At 42.6% G+C, this 6,033-nt stretch overlaps 1 non-coding gene across 1 annotated transcript; it reads left to right on the top strand.

The window, feature by feature from the left end:
* The first annotated feature begins 3,545 nt into the window (after nt 1-3,545).
* On the top strand, nt 3,546-3,605 carry LOC116274001. The gene has a single exon (XR_004182484.1). It is a non-coding gene; the product is annotated as a small nucleolar RNA SNORD43 (small nucleolar RNA).
* The last annotated feature ends 2,428 nt before the right edge of the window (nt 3,606-6,033 follow it).

Here is a 6,033-nt window from a genome sequence, read left to right as displayed (position 1 = left end):
CAGGAGGCTGAGGCAGGAGAATGGCGTGAACCCGGTAGGCGGAGCTTGCAGTGAGCCGAGATCGCGCCACTGCACTCCAGCCTGGGGGACACAGCGAGACTCCGTCTCAAAAAAAAAGAAAAAAAAAGAAAGAAAAACTGTATAAACAAACCATATTATTGAGAGTAAACGCAAATTGTTGAGCTCCTAAATGAAGTAGTTTTGGAAAGAGCAGTGGCAGGCCGGTGGAGATGGGCTAAGTTTCAGGATGGCCTGAAATCTCACTATTTGTCAAACAGCCCTTCCAGAGCTGTGCCTGAGAAGGAAAGTTCATGGACAGTTCATGGACCTTTCATGTGACCCCAAAGGCAATCAATCCCAGTGAAAGTGGTCCCCCTTCCCATTCTATCATCCTCTTTGGCTAGGTCTGTCCAGAGCCCTGTGGCCCCTCCTTCTCCAGCTTGGGGTGCAGAGGCGCTTCATGTGGGCTGGATGGACTTTTGGTTCTCACTGGTCACCTGAGAGCTGTACCATCACCCTCTGCTCCCAGGGCGGCTCCTCTGGCACATTTCCAGCCAATCCAGTGGCCCCTTTAGCTTGCCCAATGGTCCAATGTCTCTTTACTCCTTTACCTTAGCTGATGAATGTTCATTGCCTCACTGTTTTTTTCATTCTACTAATGTGGAATTTCATGTCATTCCGACAGCCCCAGCCCAGTCAATAAACCCAATGCAACATCATAATTCATATCCCTAAACCCCACTTTTCCCTTCTTCTTCATCTGGATAATTACTTTATCCTGTATGACTCAAGTCACTCCAGGAAGCCTTCTTTGACACATCCTAGCTGAGCTCAGAGTCTCTCTTGTAAGAATCAAGGCAGCTGGTACACCTTGATTAGACTATAAATTCCTTGTGTGCCAGCGACAGTCACGGCTCTTAGGCATCTTTGTTCCAAGCACGGTGCCTGGCCCACAGTAGTCCTAAGAAAGGTTTGTGCCATTTGCTGCTGTCTCTCTCACTGCTGGGCACTAGCTTTGACACCACTGCCTGTCCTACTGAAACTGCACGTACTAGTTTGGGCAGTGGTTCTCCAACCTGACTGTACATTGACACCTCCTGGGGGGTGCATAAAAATACCAGTTCCCCGGGCCAAGTAAGTCAGAATCTCCAGGGTTGAATTTTGTCAGAACTCCCCAGATTGTTCTTCTGTGTAGCCAGGAGTTGAGAACCACCAACTTAGGATGTTATTCAGAGCCCAACTAAGAGATTTTAATTCTGAGTCTGACTAGGGCAGATGGGAAGCGCACCCTGCTGACATGGTTGCTATGCAGAGCCTAGGGGAGTCAGGAAGCATCCCAGCTCCCTCTCAGTGCCCTCTCTCCACCCCCACCCCCATAAGGCTGAATGTTTAGTGCGATCACTTTCACTTCTCCTTGGAGGGTAGCTGTTTAAACCCTTTCTCTGGGAACTGGCTCTGAACGTGCCTCAGCAATTCACATGCACTCTCATCACTGGCTCTAATCAGAGGGGCGGGACACTTTACCTGTCATTAGAGTACCTCACTTCTCAGATTCCCTTTAGGTGGAAGGAAAACACAGCAGTAATTCGGAGGATCCAATGAGAACCTGAAAGGTATATAATTTTGGGGGTCCTCTTTAAGGAAAAGAGTACAGGATTACAAATCACAAAATTGCCAGGGCCTTCCTGAAGTCTTGGAAAGAGCCTGTGCCAAGTGCTGCAAGCTTTGCTAGCTTCAGACTAGATCTGCTTCTGAGAATAATGGCTATCATTTGTTGTGTCAATACGTATCTGAGACTTTTTATATATAGCTGTGCTTATAACAAACAAGCAAGGATATTATCCTCCTTTTACAAACAAGGAAACTCAGTCTTGGAAAACGTTCTTTTTTTTTTTTTTTCAGGTCGCACATGTGGGACTAGAATTCAAACTCATTTCTGACTGGCTTGTGAACTCAGAATCTCTCCACCACACTAACAAATTCCAGCATCTACAAAGGTTATGCATGCCAGGGGCCCAGAAGAAACCAGCAAATCCATATATATACTGAGTATTCTATGTAGAGTGAAAAATTAATGTGACTTTCATATGTGTGGGCCACTTTTTACATTATGTAGGTGCTGCCATAATTAATCAAGTCATTTAAAAGCATGTGTTACTCAATAGCTTTAATTACAGTGTCTTTTCTCAATCAACAGATACAAAAGGTACAACTCTTTTTCTCTTTTTTTGAGACAGAATCTCGCTCTTGTTGCCTGGGATGGAGTGAAATGGCATGATCTTGGCTCACTGTAACCTCCACTACCTGGGTTCAAGTGATTCTCCTGCCTCAGCCTCCCGAGCAGCTGGGATTACAGGTGCACACCACCATCCCAAGCTAATTCTTGTGTTTTTAGTAGAGACAGGGTTTTGCCATGTTGACCAGGCTGCTCTCGAACTCCTGACCTCTGGTGATCCACCCACCTCGGCCTCCCAAAGTGCTGGGATTTCAGGCGTGAGCCACCGCACCTGGCCTAAAGGTACAACTCTTATATGAGCATCTGCAAAACTTGTTTGTGTTAAAAAGGAAGCATGGTGCTGGAAAGTATTGGAAGCTCACTGTATTAATGGTGAAGTGGTACAGGCTCTTTCCACAGGGCTCCAAATTCTTAAACAGTGGTCTCTAAAATGGGGGATTACAAGATAATCTATTGGAGTCAAGGAAGAAAATATCAGAAATTCTATTTATATTTATTGTTAACATTGCCTTTTAAAATGTCCATGTACGTTTGTGTTTCATGAGGTATATATTAATATTATTGCAGTAGCATATGTGTGTGATTTATAAATAAGTACAAATTGCATAGCATAATAGTTAGGAGCATAGACTCTAGAGCCAGATTGCCCAGGTTAAAATCTTGGGTTTATCACCTAGAGACAGGTTGATAGCTGCAGCAAACCACCATGGCACATGTATACCTATGTAACAAACCTGCATGTTCAGCACATGTATCCCAGAACTTACAGTAAAGAAAAAAAAAAAACAAAAAAAAGCTGGGTGCAGTGGCGTACGCCTGTAATCCCAGCACTTTGGGAGGCTGAGGCGGGCAGATCACGAGGTCAAGAGATGGAGACCATCCTGGCCAACGTGGTGAAACCCCCGTCTCTAAAAATACAAAAATTTGCTGGGCATGGTGGCGTGCGCCTGTAGTCAGGAGGCTGAGGCAGGAGAATCGCTTTAACCCAGGAGGTGGAGATTGCAGTGAGCCAATATTGCACCAAGATTGCCTGGCGACAGAGCAAGACTCCGTCTTGAAACAAAAACAGAAACAAAACAAAAAACAAACAAACAAATAAAAACCTTGGGTTTATCTCTGTGTGTCCTTGGGAAAGTAATCTTTCTGTGCTTCAGTTTCCTCATCTGTAAAATGGTGATAATAATACCGGAACGCCTACTGCATAGGGGTATTATAAGAATTAAATGAGTTAATACAAGCAGAATATTTAGAATGGTGCTCTGCAATATTAGGGGTGGTGTAGTTTTTTTAATGATAAAGACAGTGATCCACAGATGAACATATTGACGGGTGGACAGAGATAGTGTGCTAACTGTCATGTTCTGATTTTAGAAAAAAAAAAAAGAACAATTATTATTTGCATATATACATATTTTAAAGTATTTTAAAGATGCATTTTCTGTATGTCTCCTTCTCTTGTCTCTCTCTTTAACCCAAAAAGAGTGTGGTTTTACACATTTTGCAATTATGGCTCTAACAACTCTACTAACTAGGGGCACAAAAACAAATGACACTGGGGCATCAGAGCAAGACCACTCCCCAGATTGCCGCTTCTGCTTAAGCCAGCCTCTAGCCTTGGAATCTGGGCTAGCACTGCCAGGTTGCCTAACTCCACAAGCGGTGGAAGAGGGCCCTAATATGCTGGGGTTATTAGTCTTGGTGTTGTCCTCTGGCCCAGCCCTGCCCAGGAACAGGAGACAGACTGCTACACAGAGCCTTCCCTCTGATAACTGGGGGATGGAGAGGCTGAGAAACAAGGCTTCACTCAGCAACTTCCTGCTCCCTCCGAGGAAGAAGAAAGGGGTATCTGTGCTAGAGCCACCCCCCTGCCAGCAGCCCAGCAGAACAGCTGCGGATCCCCTGCATCCCCAAGTCCAGGCGGAGGCCCTGGGAAGTGGGAACATCAGCTGGAGAGGAAAGAAGAAAGCAGTACATTGAGTGTTGCTTAGGCCGCTTGCTTTGCTTTCTTTTCTTGCTCTCCCCAGAGACAATCTCATGGCCTGTGTTTCCCTGCAGGCAGGCCCCAGAGCCCTCAAGCCCAGATGTCTGCTGTCCATGCTCTTCTGACTTCCTGAAAGCTAACATCTCAGATTCCCTCTCCCTGAAGGACCTTGGGGAAGTCCCAACCCCCACCCCAGGCTCTTCGCTCCCCCTGGGTCTGCTTCTCATTCTCTCAGATAGACGTGTAACTTATGTAAATAAATGTACATGATTAGGCAAATGATTATGTAAATGATCCCTTCCTTTTCTCGTCCCAATTCTGGTAACAATAATGATTAAAAGATGGAAAATAGAGTCAACATGTAAAAGGTAAAGAAGCTGGAATTTAATCTGGAAAAGCAAGTGTAATGGCTACTTCATGGCAAGGTTCCGTTTGCACAGAGGATAAAATAAAAGAGGTCATTGACTCTCAAATTTCCATGAAAGCTCCAAAACGGTAGCAAATCAGGTAAAATCTGACCACCTATATTCACCAATTTTCTCATCAAAATTAGTGGCTCTTAGGAAATGACCAAGTAGACTAATTGCTATACTGTATGAATGGCTCATGCTATTATTACAGTGATAGACGGTATATAGCATACACTCAAAAAAAATCCCTGAATTTACTAATAGACAAAATATCTGTGTAGAAAGAGCCATAAATCCAACTGTTAAATTATTATTTTTAAAACTCTTGCCCGTATTTTAAAGAATTAATAAAGCTAGCTTTTCAGGAACCATGTAAGAATAAGCAATTGGATTTTTAAAATTGAAATGGTGTTATTATGCTCACTCTTGTAGGTTGAACAAGAGCTACAAAAATTATGTAAAATGTACATTTTACATAATTTTTTAATATGTAATAAAATACATTTTACATAATTTTTTAACTCTGGGAAGCCAAGTACATAATGATCACTGAAAATCTACTAATTTCAAATACTGCTGCAGCTGAAATTCTATCTCCAATTTCCACCTACTCACATTGCCTATTATTTATGAAACTGACCCACATCCCACCCATGCACAAGTTCCAGGAGCCTACAGAACATTTTGTCTAAAGTAATAAAAACAATATTAGAGAACCGCTATTGAACATAGAAATTACATTCTATTACTTGGTTAATAGTTGACCCCCAACTCGGAATTTTTAAGAAAACTTCTCAACAGCACCATCTGGTGGGCAGTGCAGCAAAAAACCAAAACAACAACAACAAAAAACACAGCAAGACAAAACCCACACTCCATACTTTCAGTTCTCGGAAGTGATTGTCAATTGCGCTTCACTAAGTTTGTTTTCCAACGTAGAGTCTACATTATGAGATGTTCCTGAGGACCAGTTGGGTAACTGACAATTTAGTGGTATGGCCAAGTCATTTTCTGTAACAGTTCATATTTCAAATATTCATACATTCTAATAACAAATATTATTGAATTTTATATTCTTTGTTATGTAATATTATTGTCTCGAAAACGTGGATTTGTAAATTGTACAATGAAATGTAATTTGATTTTTAATTTTTTTTTTTTGAGACAGTCTCACTTTGTCATCCAGGCTGGAGTGCAGAGGCACAATCTTGGCTCATGGCAACCTCCACCTCCTGGGTTCAAGCAATTCTCCTGCCTCAGCCTCCTGAGTAGCTGGGACTATGAGATATTTTTTATGTAAGTCACAAATCAGGAAAATTTTTTTGGAGCATTTGTTCTATAATTAGGGGTGGGTAGACAAGGCAAAAGTTAGGTTACCAATGGAAATTTGGCTTTTACATTTCTTA

The sequence above is a fragment of the Papio anubis genome, chromosome 2 (assembly GCF_008728515.1).
Source record: "Papio anubis isolate 15944 chromosome 2, Panubis1.0, whole genome shotgun sequence".
NCBI classification, from domain to species: domain Eukaryota; kingdom Metazoa; phylum Chordata; class Mammalia; order Primates; family Cercopithecidae; genus Papio; species Papio anubis.
This window is presented reverse-complemented; position numbering and strand designations above follow the sequence as displayed.